At 23.8% G+C, this 17,152-nt stretch overlaps 1 protein-coding gene across 4 annotated transcripts in view; it reads right to left on the reverse strand.

Moving 5' to 3' along the window:
- Positions 1-17,152, reverse strand: part of LOC122504372 (lachesin-like) — a 203,160-nt gene that overhangs the window by 149,274 nt on the left and 36,734 nt on the right. Inside the window, exon 1 of one of the 4 annotated variants that reach the window (XM_043615457.1) lies at positions 15,947-16,027. The exons of the other annotated variants lie outside the window; for them this stretch is intronic. The gene's annotated coding sequence lies outside the window, so the exon portion shown is untranslated. Of the gene's footprint in view, positions 1-15,946; positions 16,028-17,152 lie in introns of those variants that run through there. 4 annotated transcript variants of the gene reach the window in all.

Genomic DNA, 17,152 nt, shown 5'->3' on the forward strand with positions numbered 1-17,152 from the left:
ATTTTTGATCAGACAAGCTACCTACAATTTTATCTATCAGTAGAAAAATCATTTTTAGTCAGACAACGCATATAATGTATTCTCAGTAGTAAAATTCATCTTTAGTCAGACATTTGCTATTTGTTTTCAGTAGTAATTTTTTTTTTCGTCAGACCTAATGCCTATAATTTTTTTCAGTAGTAAAATTTACCCTTTATTTATTATAATAAATACGTCGGTAGTAGAAACAAATTTTTGTCAGACATATTTAGATTTTTATTCTATTACATTTAGCTCTTAATTTTTTCCTTTTTAAACTTCAGTAGTAGAACTCAATTTTAGTCAGACATGTTTAGAGTTTAATTCTTTTAAATTTAGCGTTGCATGCGTGTTAATATAGCGTCAGTAGTGTAATTCATTTTTAGCCAGACACCATATCGTAAAATGGATTTATCAGGAGTAAAATCTGTTTTAGTCAGACTTAACGATTATAATTTGTTTTCAGTAGTAAAATTTACCATTTATAAATAATAATAAATTCAGGGTAAATTTTCTCACTGAAAACAAATTAATACTGAAAGGACGTCAGTAGTAGAAACCAGTTTTTGTCAGACATATTTAAATTTTCATCGTATTACAAATTTAGCCCTTAATTTATGTTATTAAAACTTCAGTAGTAAAACACAATTTTGGTCAGTCTTGAGTAGTAAGACTTTAGTAATAGAAACTAATTTTTGCCAGAGCTATTTATATTTTTCATATTTTATTTAATATTCACATTTTATATTCATATAAAATAAAGTTAAATTTTTTCTGTCATTTTTTTCAGAATATTTTGTCAACGAAGAAGATTGCACGAGAAAGTCTTATCGTCCACTAAAGTGGTGAGTGTTTTTACAACTGTCTTTTTTATATTTTATTAAAAAAAATTTTTCATTATTTATATTTTTCATTTGTGAAAGAAATAAAAAAATGTTTAGATTAGAAACAATTGCCGCAAAATTAACACACAACTTTCATTATTCATTTCTCATTATGATCCACAAATTTTTGAATGTTCAAATGAACGAAAAATTTCATATTTAAAATATTTTCATAAATTACAATAAAAATATTGAAAATTTAAATACTACATTTAAAAACTCTAAAAATTAATTTTTTTCACATTGACGCAAAACTGAGATAACAATTTAATTTGAAGGGGAAATGAATAAATTTCGTTCATTTCTCTTTTTTTAAAAAAGGAGAAAAAAAGAAAAAAGATGAAAGAAAGTTTTATTTGCAATTTATTCAAAATGGTATGTTAAGTATTTATTTGTATTCCTATCAAATGCAGAAAATTTATAAACAGTTGGTATTAAAATTTAATTTTACGCAAGTAATTCATTATTACTGAGAGGTTGTTAAATTAAAAATTAAATTCATTTCTATTCTACACACACTTTAATTAATTTTAACAATAATTATATCAGTAGACAAAGAAAATTGTATGTTAATTTCAAAATTTTAACGTAACGTAAAGAAACATGATTTCTAATCCTATTATTTGAAAATAATAATATTATTATAATATTAATTAATAATAATAATATTATAATATTAATTAATAATAATAATAATAATAATATTATTATTAATAATAATTTTATAATTACATAAATACTAAATAATAATACTTTTTATAAAAACTTTTTGAACACAACACTGTTAACTTAAAAGCATCAAATCGCAACGAATTTGATACCAAAAATATGGATCAAATAAAAAATTGATCCAAATTTCTGGCATCGATTTCATTCACTTTAGTATCAATTTGATACTTTCAAGAAAGCTGTGATGTAAAGAGTGTAAATAATATATCGTAGTTTGTAGCCTTTGGTCATAAAAAAAAGAATTTTCATTAAAAATTCATTTATGTAAAATTTTTAATACAAATTTTAAAAAGAAATGTCAAAAATGAAATGGAAGAAATTAATTATTTTTTTTAATTCAATATCCACGTTTATAATTCATATTGTTTTTTGAATTCTCCAACGACATACATGTATATGCTTTTGAATATTTTGAAATTATAATTTCCTCCTCTAGTTTCTTTTATCAAAAATGCAGAATATATGTTTGTTTTAATGTAATAGAGAAAGAAAGAGGGCCGCAGGCGAGTATTTCTCTCTATATATATATTCACATTTTATCAACCAGAGGAGAAAAGATATAGAGAACGAACACATAGCGGTCGGTCGGTCGGGTTGAAGGTATCGTGGTGAGAGGTGGGTTGACTAAAGCAGATGGAGAAGAGAAGGGGGGGGTGTGGGTGGTTTGATAGAGGAAAGCAAGTAGGAGGGGGCAGGGTGAACGAAGTCACTGTCGCCAAACGACTCTTCCAGTGAGTGAGAGAGAGAGAAGCCCATCTCATACGCGTTCAGGGGACAAATTATTTCCCCATTTTATGGCCTGCTAAAATATAAATCAAGTTCTAAATTAAATTCCTCACCCCCCTCTCTTTTGCAAAGCGCTTGGGAACTATAACGAGCATTTTATAACGCATGCATGTGTAAGTATGTATCTGTGTATGTATATACTGTGTATATGTGTGTTTGCGCGCGAGTGAGAGAGAGGTGAGAAAGAGGGATGACATGTATTTTCTACTATCGTGTGTTAAAGTCCCATAGCGAGTGATGCGGCATTACAGCTTCTTCTCCTGAATTCTAAGGATTTTTTTTCCTCTTTTTCCTCTCTCTGTGTTTCTGTCTGTGTGTGTGTGTGTGTGTGTGAAATTTTCGCTCTAGTCTTCGTATTTGTTAAAAAAAAAAAATAGTATTTTTTACACGAGTTGACCTAGGCATGCTTATCCCTAAAGGTATTAAAATTTAAACCCTGCTCGTCTCTCTGCTCGCACATGAAAGTTTACATTTTATACATACGCGCGTTCTTCAAAACTTTTAAGTGGACCATAAAATTAAGTCACTTTACTGTTTTTGATCCAAAATTTGTGGGGAATAATAATTCTTCGTTGGCATTTTATCAAATAAAAAATGTTGTCTTTTTTTCAATTGACATGTTTGTATATAATATTTTATCGATTATTGGATTATAATAAAAAATAGGCTTAAAATATTTTTTTTACACTTGCAGTAAATATGTAAAATATCAATGTTAGAAGAAGTTAGAAATGATAATAAATTATTATACATATTTACAATTTTTTCCTTGGAAATTTGGATATGTCAGTTGCAGGTAAATGTGATTTAAGGTAAATTTAAATTAATCGAGCTTTGTAATAAAATAAATTTATATAGTGTTCGTAACGAACTTATTATTTAATTTTCATTCATTTACAGTTATTCTTTAAATTTCAATTAAAATCACTCCACATGATATTTTCCGATTATTTTAGTTTATACACGGAGAAAATTTATTCCTGAAATTTTACTGAATTTAGTTCGGTAAAACTGGGATGAAGTGTCAAAACAGTAATTTTTCAAGAACTAGACTGTAAAAGAAATTGCATTGAAAAATAATGTAAAAATCATAAAGCTCACGATACATGTATTAGCGCTTCAGTTACAGTTCGGTAAAACGTAAGCCAAGTGCTCGCTACATTCATATTTATTGAATAGTTCGGTAAAACGTAAGATAAAGTCTTCGGTAAAACTGACGAGTTGCAATTTATTGAAAGTTCGGTAAAACGTAAGATAAAGTCTTCGGTAAAACTGACGAGTTGCAATTTACTGAAAGTTCGGTAAAACTTGAAGAACAAAAATAAAAAATAATGTTACTTCAGTGGATCTATATTAATACTGCCGTAACTCTCAATTTACCTACTTTAATCACTACCTAAACCCCCTACAATTGTTTACGAACAAATACTAATTGATACACCTGCCTACAGTACATTCTAAACGCATACACTAATACACACATCGCACGCTTTACATTAATGCTTCAGAAAGTTTCAACTGTCCTTATATATTAATCTCAATTTTATTTCACCGCTTGTGAGAAAGATTCAAATTAATAAACTATCCTTGTACAAAATTAAAAATTATTTATATTAATGAATCATTTCTAACTATATTCAAGGTCAATTTATGAAATATTTTTAAATTATGTTTTTATTATTATAAAGAAAAATGTTTAAATTTGTATTTAATGGAATAAAACAATAATTTATGAAAATCCTTATTATTTTCAAATTTTTCTGTTTAAAATTAAAAATATACATATTAAAAGTGCAAGTTGGAAATTATTAAATTAATTAATAGAAAATTAATCTTTCTGAAATATTAAATAATAATTGTGAGGTATTAAAAAGCGAAAAGGAAATAAGCAAGTAAGCAAATAAGGAATAAAGTAAGCAAGAAGGAAATAAGCAAGTAAGAAAGTAAGCAAATCAGAAAGTAAGTAATCAAGAAGGAAATGAGCAAGTAAGCAAAGTAAGCAAGAAGGAAATAAGAAAGTAAGCAAGTAAGCATATAAGGAAGTAAGTAAGCAGAAAGAAAACAAGCAAGTTAGCAAGAAGGAAATTAGGAAGTAAGCAAGTAAGCAAGAAGGAAATAAGCAAGTAAGAAAGTAAGCAAATAAGAAAGTAAGTAATCAAGAAGGAAATAAGCAAGTAAGAAAAGTAAGCAAGGAGGAAATAAGCAAGTAAGCAAAGTAAGCAAGTAAGCAAAGTAAGTAAGAAGGAAATAAGAAAGTAAGCAAGTAAGCATATAAGGAAGTAAGTAAGCAGAAAGGAAACAAGCAAGTAAGCAAGAAGGAAATTAGGAAGTAAGCAAGAAAGAAATAAGCAAGTAAGCAAAGTAAGCAAGAAAGAAATAAGCAAAGTAAGCAAGAAAGAAATAAGCAAGTAAGCAAAGTAAGCAAGAAAGAAATAAGCAAGTAAGCAAAGTAAGCAAGAAGGAAATAAGAAAGTAAGCAAGTAAGCATATAAGGAAGTAAGTAAGCAGAAAGAAAACAAGCAAGTTAGCAAGAAGGAAATTAGGAAGTAAGCAAATAAGTAGGTAAGCAAGTAAGCAAGAAAGAAATAAGCAAGTAAGCAAAGTAAGCAAGAAGGAAAGTAAGCTAGTAAGCAAGCAAGTTATTTCCTTTTTGCTTACTTGCTTACCTACTTATTTACTTACTTACATACTTACTTATATGTTTAATTGCTTACTTATTTATTTCCTTTTTGCTTACTTATGTTTATTTGCTTACTTACTTACTATTATTCATATTTAATTAAAATGAATAAATTATATGTTAAAAAAATAAGTATGTTATTGCCATTTTATATTTTCTTTTTACTTGATTTAAAAGCATTTATTACATATTTGGCAATTAATAAGTGTTTAATATAATTAATTAATTGAATTTTAATTTAAATAATAATAAAATGATTATTAATTAAGTCTAAATAAGTTGGAAAAATCAACTATTAGTGGGAAAGTCTTTCATTTGACTGCGGGACACTTGAAATAAAGTATTTCAATCCAGAAAACTAAAACTTTAGGCAAGTCAAGGAAGTTTTACCGAACTATTCCTGAAAACTAACACTTTAGGCAAGTCAAGAAAGTTTTACCGAACTATTCCTGAAACGTTAGTGCCCATCAAGGAGGTATTTATTTAATTTACATTAAACGTTCAGTTTCAATTTTTTTTCAACTTTTACAGTACTAGTTCTTAAGGAATAAAGATATCACATTAGATTTTAAATATTGTTACCGAAAAAATAATATAAAAATTATTAAAAATTACGATTATGCTACTATATCCCAACTTTATTGAAAAATTCGGTAAAATATAGGGAACAAATTTTCTCCGTGTATTCACAATAATTAATAACTTAGTTTTCACAAGTTTTATTATTCGCATTTTATTATTCGCATAGCGACAATTTTTAAAAATGATTTTTCAAATTATTTATTCATTGATTTATTAGTTTTTTATTTACTTATTCATTTTTCTTCTTTATTATTTATTTAATTGCTTATTTATTTATTTATTTATTTATACACGTATAAACGGGCTTTATTGATTAATTGATTGATTTATTTCCTTCCACATTTATTTATTCGATTATTTATATATTCACCAAGAAAAAAGATTTGTTTAAAACAAAGAAATCGATTGTTTAAAATTATTTTTTAAATTGAAGATAAAATTTGTTTGAATTACAAAAAAATGTTCTTTACTTTAACAAAAAATTAATTCTTAAATGTTTTGAATTAAAGAAATTTTTTTCTTCAAATTGATATCTTTTCTTCAAAGAAAAATTACTTTAAAACAAAGATAATAATTATGTTTGATTCAAATATATTGTTTTCTCCCTGTATATATTTATTTATTCGTTTATTTATTTACTTTTTAATTAATTCTTTATTTTTTTTATTTATTTTTTGTTATTCATTTATTTATTAGTTTCTTTATTAATTTATTTTCTTCTTTATTAATTCATTTTCTCCTTTCTTAAATCACAAATTTATTGATTTACCTACTTATATATTTATTTACTAATTTACTTCATTATTAATTTATTATAAATAAATTATATATTTAGTTTATTTATTTATTTATATCCGTTTTTATTCATACGTTTGTTTATTGGTTTTTTTATTCATTTACTTCTCTTTTGTTTATTCAACAATTTATTGGGTTTTTGTTTGAATATTTATTTCACAATTTAATTAATAAATTATTGGTTCATTTATTTATTAATTTATTTATTTACTTGTTTATTAAACGATTGAATTATTGTTTAATTTATAATTTTACTTTCGAATTTATTTCATCATTTATATGTTGATTTATTTACTTAATTATTCATTTGTTTATTAATTTATTTACTAATATTCCATTTGTTTTCTTATTTTCTGGGCTTATTTATTCAATTTGTTTATTTATTTGCTTATATAGCAGAGAGGGGGGGGGGAAATATTATTGTTTCCTAACTGTTCGGTATCATGTTATACAAATACGTCAATTATTGAGAGTCAACTATATTGTAGGAATAATTTGCTAACATAATTATCAATTCACCACAATATGCATTGCATAATCATGATGGTCATAGGTCATAACAATGAGTTAGATAATAATTTATGAAGCCAGAATCTATATATTGATTACTTTGCCAAAATAGAGTCATTCAAATATAGATCCAAATTCATTTTCCTTTTTTTTTGGAGGGGGGGGGAGAATTTAAGTTTTTTAAGAAAAAATTTATACTTATTGTAAATATTGATTTTTTTTCTATTTACTATTTTTTCGAGTTAAACTAAACATGATTAAAAAAATTATTTTTAAAAATAATTGTATAAATATAACTAACTAATAAATAATAAAATGACTAAAAAGTATAAATAACATCTTAAAAATAGTCATTTTTAAGATGTTATTTATACTTTTTACTCATTTTGGTTTCAACATGTAAACGTTTTCAGACTTTTTTAATTTTTTTAGTGTAGAATTTATGAAATTATTTCTATTCAATTAGTTTTCGATATAGAGTGAAAGAAATTAGAGTTTTGAGTAAGGAAGATAAAAAGAAAGAGAGAGAGAGAGAGAGAGAAAGTTGAGTGTGGACGTTGAAAAGAGTAAGAAAGAAAAGAGAGAGAATGAGAGAGATAGAGAGAGGGAGAAATTCGAGAAGCGGCAAAGTGTGCCTTCACTGTGAATTCAGGGACACGAGCTTTAACAGCAGGCGAAAGCGACCTCCCCCATCTCTCCATTCGTTCGTGAATTTTCTGTACCTCTTGCCCCTCGGTCGCCCAGCACGCGACCCCAGATAATTAAACGAAATTCATTTACATAGCTCGAGTAATACGGCCAGTGCCTCGGAATGGGAATGGAACGACGACGACGACGACGACGACGACGACGACGACGACGACGAGCACAAGTTGCAAGAGAAAGGGTAGAAAGCAAAAGAGAGAGAGAGAGAGAGAGAGAGAGAGAGAGAGAGAGAGAGAGAGAGAGAGAGGAAAAGGGACGACGTTGCTCGAGTTAATACACGAAAGGACCTTCTCCTTTTACCCAGGTTCACCATCCACATTTTGATTTTTGCCTTAGACGTTTTCAATCCGCTCTCTCGAAAATTTATAACATATGTTTCGAATAATGAAGAATTTAGAAATTTTCTTCTTTCTTGGTAAAAGTACTTTACGAATTAAAAGCACTTTATACCGTAAATTATAACAATAAATTCAACTCACAGTAGTCAAAGTCAATTTTTGGTCAGACGAAAAATACAACACATTTTTTGTGTATCAGTAGTGAAAGTCTTTCTCAGTCAGACAAATTTTCTGCATCAATTGTCAACTACAGTTTCACGAAAGACAATAAATATTCAAATTTGCAATGTCAGTAATAAGTCAGACCAATCTTTAATAATATGTACATTTATATTAGTAGGGAAATTCATTGCAGTCAGATAATTCAATTGTTTACTTTTTATTTCCATTCAGGCCTAAATTTTTATATAAATATACCGTCAGTTAATCAGTAGTAGAAATTAATTATAGTAGCAGAAATGAACTAGATTCACCTCTAAAATTTATGCTCTTTTATTATCAGTAGTAAAAACTGCATCTAGTCAGACATATTCAGTTTTTTAGTCTTAAATTTTCAGCAACAATTTATTTTTGTTAGATTGTCAGTATTAAAAACCAATTTTTGTCAGACAAATTTAAATTTTAGCATAATATTAAAATTTATCTATTTATTTTATTAAAACTTCAGTAGTAGAACTCAATTTTAGTCGGACAAACTTGAATTTTAATTACTTCATTTATTTTACTAGAACGTCAGTAGTAGAACTTAAGTTTAGTCATACGTACTTAGCTGTAATAAAGTATTTAATGTAACCATTTATTTTATAAGGACGTCAGTAGTAACAATTACTGTTCAAGTTCATATTTTCTAAAATTTTAATAAATCCTTCGAAAAAATTCAATTATTTTTATAAATAGTAAAATTCTTCACGCAAGAATTAAATTATTTTTAATCAAATTTAAATAAAATTACATGAAAGAATTTAATTATTTTCAAAAATTTCCATAAAATACAATTTCAACAAGAATTTAAAATTCTCTAAAAATAATTAAATTATTCTTAAAATATTTTTAAAAAATTCTATATAAAAATTAAATTACTTTCAATGCAATTTTAATTTTAATTGAATTCCTCGGATGAATTCAAATATTTTTTAATATTTACATAAATTTCAATTATGTCCAAAAATTTTAATAAATTCTTTGAAACAATTTTTATAAATATTAGTAAAATTCTCCGCAAGAATTCAATTATTTTCAATCCACTTTTAATAAAATTCTTCTTCATAAAATTCAAATGCTATCAAAATTTTCAATTAAAATTATTAAAGAAACTCCATTAGTAAAAAAAAAAAATTCAAAGAAATTCTTCAAAAGAATTTAATTAGGATTTTAAAAAATTTTAATAAAATTCTTTGTGAGAATTCAGTTATTTTCCTAAATAATAAAATTCTTTGATAATGAATTCTATTATCGTCAAATTTTTTGATAAAATTCTTTGCAACAATTCGATGATTTTCAATATATTAATTTTAAAATTGAAAATATTTGAAAAGAAAAATTATAAAAAAGTTAATAATAATGCAATTTATTTTGCATTATTTTCGTTTACGAATCACAATTTTTTTAACAAAATTATTATTTTGTTTTAGAAAAAGAAGAAAAATATTTGCAAAATTCCTATTTTTTAATCTTATTTTTGGAACAGGATTTTCCACAGGAATTAAGACATTTAAAACTTTCGAATTCAAACATTTTTTTAAATTAAACAACTTATAAAAGTATTTGTTATAAAATATGAAGATATATTGATTGCTCCGAGTCAAAGACTCGGAGTGATCGATTTCTTCATTTTTTATAATAATTAAAGATGACCAAGTAATAAAATCATTATTTTATATTATTATAAGAATATTGTTACTGTAATTTCATCAAAATTAATTTCATCATTTTAATTCAATTATTATTTTCTAGAATTTTAAATTATTTTTTATGAAAATAATTGAATTCCTTAAAAAAAATTTATTATTTATAAAAATAATAATTGAATTCCTGTGAAATTTTTATTATTTATGAAAATAATTAAATATTTGCATACAATTTTATTAAAATTTTTTTTAAATAATTGAATTTTTTTGGGAAATTTTATTGAAATAGTAGATATTACAAATCATTGAAATTAGAAAAATGCATTTTATTTTTGAAAATAATTGATATTAGGACAAGAATTTTTTTGACATTTAGAAAAATCATTAAAGTTTGGAGAAGAATTTTGTTACTTATAAAGATAATTGGGATTTTTACAAAATTTTTTTTCAAATTTTGTACATAGTTGAATTTTATAAGAAGAATTTTATTTATTTTTTTTTTTTTGAAATAGTTGAATTTCTGCAATTATTTGTAATTTCTCCAAAATTGAATTTTTTTTAGTGTTTTCAACAAAAATTTGAATTAGAAAGTTTTCAAATTCTATTATTTTTAAAATTGTTGCTAGTTTAACTATTTATTTTAATAGAACGTGAGTAGTAGAAGTCAATTTTAGTCAGACGTACTTAACTTCTAGTTATATTAGATGTAGTCCTTTATTCTATTAGAACGTCAGTAGTAAGAATTAATTTTAGTCAGACGTACTTAACTTTTAGTTATATTAAATGTAGTCCTTTATTTTATTAGAACGTCAGTAGTAAGAATTAATTTTAGTCAGACAAAACTAAGATTTTTATTGTATTAAATTTAACCAATAATTTATTTTAATAGGGCGTCAAGTATAGACACAAAATTTTGTCAGACATATTTAAAAGTTTATCGCATTACATTTAGCTCAAAAATATATGTTATTAAAGGTTCAGTAGTAATACTGAATTTTAGTCAGATATGTTTAGATTTTAATTGTATTAATTTTAGCATTTAACGTATGTTAATATAACGTCAGTAGTGAAAGTCATTTTTAATCAAACATATTAGATTTTGATTTTATTATATTTTGCAATTTAATTTGAATTAGACGTCAGTAGTAGAACTCAATTTTAGTCAGACAAGTTCAACTTCTAATTGAATTGAAATTAACTTTTTATTTATTTTATTTGAATTTCAGTAGTACAAGTCAATTTTAGTCGGACGTACTCAGCTTTAGTACTATTAAATGTAGCCCTTTATTTATTTTCTCAGTACTTCAGTAGTACAAGTGAATTTTCGTCAGACGTACTCAATTTCAATTGTGTTAAATGTAACCCTTTATTTATTTTATTAAATTGACAGTGGTAGAACTCAATTTTAGTCAGACAAAAAATGCAAATTTTTTTCTTTCTATCCCTTTATTTTTTCAAATTTCCAAATCAATTAAATTATTAACAATTAATGATTAATAATTTAAATTTAAATTTGTCTTCAGTAGTAGAACTCAATTTTCGTCAGGCATGCTTAGATTTTAATTGTACAGTGAAACCTGTCGGAATGCAACTCGATTTTTTCAAAATTTATTACAGTAAACAATCCTTAAAAAATTATTTATAATTTAATTTTGCATTAATTTTGCAATATTCTTGAACTAAGTGAAAATAATTTTTGTTGGACATTTTGGAAAGAAAGAAAAAATTAAACATGGAATTAATTTGGGTTATAATGATGTAAGTAGTAGAACTCAATTTTAGTCAGACAAATTTAAATTTTATTAAAATTAACTTTTATTTATTTTATTAGTACATTAGTAGTAGAAAACAATTTTAATCAGACGCGCGTCATTTTGCTCCTTAATTTTTATTTCAGTAGTTAAAGATAGTTGTAGTCAGACGAACTGTTAAGAATCTTCGAATTTTTACTTTCAGCAGTATAAAAATCAATCTCGGTCAGACAAAACAAAAATTTATATTTAAATGAAACTATGTTCCATCCAATGATTTTCCACTCTAAATGTTAAATTGGAGTTTTACGTAAATGACAATAGACGTTAAATGCATGGGGAAAAAAATCGAATATACGTCAATATTTAATTAAATCTTTTTTTTCTCTCTCTCTCTCTCTTCTTTAAATGCTCAGTAATCGTAACGCTATTTCTTCCATTTCATTGCTTTTAAAATATATAACTTCTTTTTTTGTGTGCATCACTTAAGACCTAAATTTTATTCAATCTATTTGAATATACTTGGATTCTTGAGCATTTACTTTCAATCTGCTTCAATTCTCATTCTTCCTATCTCATCTACCATTCCAGACTCTATGAAACCCCATAACCTAGATCACTTCAATCGAGTTTCATCTTTTCAGCGCATTTTTAAAACTAAATTCCACTCTCTTTTTATATAAATATTTTTCTTCATTCAAATTTTAATTTTAAAATTTAATTATTAAATTTTACTTGACAAGAGTTTTAAGAAAAAAATGTCATCTTTTGAAAATAAAATAAAATAAGAAATATAAAAGAAAATAATAAAATAAGAAATATAAATTTTTCCACTGTAAAAAAAATCTTTCTTTCAGTCCAATTTTAACTAAAATCATTCACATTAGAAAGAGCTTTTTACTGAATGTTAGAATAATAAAATAATAAATTAGAGTAAAAAAGTTAAAAATCTTAAGAAAATCAGTTTTAAAAAATATTCTTTGTAATGAAATACTATTGTCTGGGAATACCTATAGATATAGCACTAAATACTGAAAAACGAGACATGCAATTTACACATATGGATTCACGCAAACTTATTAAGTTATTATGCCCGACGTTTCATATAGTTCTGTAGGGCTTCTAAAATCATTTCTACTGTTGAAATGACATATATATTTTCATTTAAAAAGAAATATTTTACCACAAACGAACGTAAATTTAATACCCACATATGAGCTTATTTAAATTAAATTTAAAAAAAGTCAATATATGACTTTCATAAATTATTACTGAGAATAATTTATTTTTAGAATAAAAACGATAATTCACTATTTAATTATTCACTGGATGTACAATTACTTATCGTCGAAATGATTTTTCGAATTAATTTTCATTAGTGATTATTATTTACATTTAATCCTTTCAATATATCATATTAGTGATAACATTTAATAATTGAATAGATAATTTAATATCCGTTCAATATAATTAAATGATTTATTTTTCAAAGTATTATTAAATTTTATGTTATTTAAATTATTTTATTAAATTATTATTCAAAGGATTATTAGATTTATTTAATTATTTATTAACGAATAATAAATTATCCTTTTGAAGTATTTTGAAATATCTTAAATTTAGATTTTTAGTTTTTCGTTCATTTTTTTTTTTTTTTAATAATTATTTTTCAATTAATTTCTCTATATCATTAGGGGAAATCTGATAATCTTAATTAATCTAAAACTAATTTATCTGATTGTAAATTATTAATGAATAATCAATTGTTTTTCATTTGAATTATAAATATTATTAAATATATTACGAAATATCTAAATTTTTTAGTTTTTTGTTAACTTATTTCTATTGTAATTATTTTTCAATTCATTTTTTTTAGTAGAAAAAAATTTTATTTCTAATTAATTTAAAACTAATTTATCTGATTGTAAATTATTCATGAATACTCAATTTTTTCCATTTGAATTATAAATATTATTATGAATTTTTATGAAATATTGAAATTCATTAGTATTTTTACTTTTTTGTTAATTTCTTCGTAATTATTTTTCAATTATTTTTTTAATGTAAAAATTTTATTTCTGATTAATCTAATTTTAATTTATCTGATTGTGAATTATTAATGAACAATCGATTATTTTCCACTTCAATATTAATATTATTTGGATTTTTATAAAATAGTTCAATTCATTGGGTTTTTATTTTTTCCTTGATTTGTTTTTGTAATCAGTTTTCAATTAATTTTATTTTTAATAAGGGAGTTTAATTTCAAATTTTTAAAATATTCTTGTTTGTTAATAATTGTAATGAATCGTTTGAGAATTTAATTTTATTAAAATTTTTAGAAAGGATTAAAATTCTTCTTAGAATTATATTACAATTCCTTTAAATAATTTGATTTATTCAAGGAATTTTATTAAAATATTGAAATTAATTGAATTCGAAGAATTTCTTTAATTTTTGAAATATAATGGATTTTTATTAATAATTCTAATTAATAATTTTATTATTACATTTTATTAAAATTATATTAATAAAAAATTTAATTCTTTTGAACAATTTTAGTAGAGTTTTTTTAAAGAATTAAATTTTTTTAAAGAATTTTCTTAAGTTTTTTAAAAATAATGTAGTTTTTTTTAATAATTTTAATTAACAATTTTGAAAATAATCGAATTTTACGAAGAATTTCTTTCAAGTTTTTAAAATGATCGTGTTTGTTAACAATTGTAATTAAAATTTTGATTATTGAATTTTATTGAAATTTTTTTAGAAATAATTGAATTCATCTCAGAATTTTATTACAATTTTTCAAAGTGACTGGATTTTTTCGATAAAATATTTTAATAATTGTACTTACTAAAAATTTATAAAATAAATGAATTTATGCAAAGAAATTTATTACTTATGAAAATAATTGAATTCTTATAAAACATTTTATCAAAATTTTTAGGAATAATTGAATTTCTTCCAGAATTTTAGTATAATTTTTTAAAATAATTGAATTTACACGAAGAAATTTATTATTTATGAAAATAATTGAATTCTTATAAAAAATATTATCAAATCTTTTGAGAATAATTGATTTAATACCGAATTTTCTATTTACAATTTTTGAAAATAATTGAATTATTTGGAAAAATATTATAAAAATCCTACTGCAAATAATTGAATTCACACGAAGAAATTGATTATTTATGAAAATAATTGAAATCTTATAAAAAATATTATCAAAACTTTTGAGAATAATTGAATTTTTGTACAGAATTTTTTTACTTTTTATAAAAACAATTGAATTATTTCAAAGAATTTTATTGAAATTGCATTGAAAACAGTTGAATTCAAACAAGTGTTTTTTTCAAATTTTAAATCTAAAATCATTCAAAAATTGAAATTGATATTCGAAAATATATTTTATTTCAATTTATATATTTTGAAAAAATAATTTTCCTTTTACTAAGGAAAAAAATCTGGTTGTAATAAAACGAACTTTAATTTTTAATGACACTAATAATAGAAACCACATTAATTCCAATAAATCTCGTTGCGTGTCATCAAAAAATAATTCTTTTGCATACGTAATCGAAAAGAATTTTTTGAACCCATTAACCCATCTCGATAATTGTATCCAAACATGAATCCCCCTTTAAAAAATTCAACATTAGGCAATTTATCAAAAAAAAAAATAATAATAATTCGGTCACTCATTTTCTAATTAATAAAGTACCTAAACTATAATTTTTCTTCTATTAAAAGACAATTTTTTTTTCAATTCCATTTACGTTTCCTTCTATAAAAATTAATTTTACTAATTTCAATATTGAATTCTTCTTTTGTTAAATAGAAAAATATAAATAAATTTTTAAATACACAATGAATATTTTAACAGCGTTTTGTAACAACAATAATAATAATAATAATAATAATAATAATAATAATAATAATAATAATAATAATAATAATAATAATAATAATAATATATATAAGTATGAATTTATCACTCGATCGAAATAGTTATATGGGAGAAATAATAATAATAATAATAAATAAATTGTTATTTAATAATAATAATAATAACGCAGCCTAATGTTTATAATATTTTTACAACTGTTAAACAGGTACTTTTAGTACTTTATGTACGAATGGGACTCAATGCCCGCAAATGAATAAATAAATAAATAAATAATAATAATAATAATAATAAAAAATAATAATAGTAATAAAAATAATAATACGTTTTGTAATAACTTTCACACCTAATTTCAGTGAAATTACTAATTGGAAATTTTTTCCAAATAAAAAAAAAACTTGGTAATAAATAATTTACCTCTCTAGAGATTTCTCTTTTTCCAAAGAGAATGGCGAAAATTAATTTTAATACCTCCAAGCGGCTAGTTTTAATTATTATTGTCACCGCACTTTTATAAAAATTTTTCACTTGAATTTTTCTTTTTTCTCCCCACACAATTTTCACCTAGGCGTTTATTATAATGAGTCATACGAGTATATTTCGCTCTGGAAAACGTTTCTCGATATTTTGATAGCAAATTTCATTGTATAGAATAAAGAGAAGGAAATTAACATTATTAAGTGCGGGAGGAAAAATAAAATACGCTAAATGGTCAAGTAATGAAGTTAACTATACAAATATATATATATAGATATATATTTAAGCGTTTATTATATCGCGCGACGAATGCGGGAGTTTAGAGCGAATAAGGATACTCAACGGGTTCTGATAATTGAAATAAGTGCCATTTTAACAATACGATACGATATATACCATCGTCGACAGTCTCGCACTACTGTTGGAAACTCTCTCTCTCTCTCTCCGCAATAACTGAAACTCAAGTGTTGGATATAGAAGGGGTGCTTTTCAAGCACACTCTCTCGTTTTGTCACCTTTAGCTTTTCCCTTTCCTATATTATATAAAATAAAGGGTTTGGAAAACTGAAGCACAGTCGCACAAAACGAACTACTTTACTATTCAGAGACATGTTTACTCTATTCTGCGCATATAACCACAAAATTGACACTTTCATATGTCAATTGACTAAATTTTCCCCTCCTCGTATTATAGCTATTCGTGCGTTTTATCAACGCGGACAATTTAAATATTGACGAGACAAGACTTAGCTATTTAATTTACATTTTAATTTGTAACAGTCATTTTGTGTGAATGTGTGTGTGGGTGAAAGAGACTATATAGAGAGTGAGACAGACAGTCGTAAAACAGAAATGCTGTCGTGTGAAATCCTGTTTTAAAACATTTAATTACATTTCGTCAGATTACTTTTAATTATAAATTTGAATTTCACTCACTGCTTTGTTAATTATTTAGCTACGTTGCGATTATTTGTGGGGAAAAAAATTATCAATATTTTTTTTTTTTGGATGGAAGGAAATTCGCAATATTTTTTTGCTGGGAAAAAATTGGAGAAAAAGAAAGTTTAGATATTTTTGTATTAATTATAAATATTAAGGAATTTTTAGTTTCCGTTTGATTCAAATTTTGCTGATTTCAAATGTGAC

Source organism: Leptopilina heterotoma, unplaced genomic scaffold (assembly GCF_015476425.1).
Source record: "Leptopilina heterotoma isolate Lh14 unplaced genomic scaffold, ASM1547642v1 Lhet_293, whole genome shotgun sequence".
NCBI lineage: Eukaryota > Metazoa > Arthropoda > Insecta > Hymenoptera > Figitidae > Leptopilina > Leptopilina heterotoma.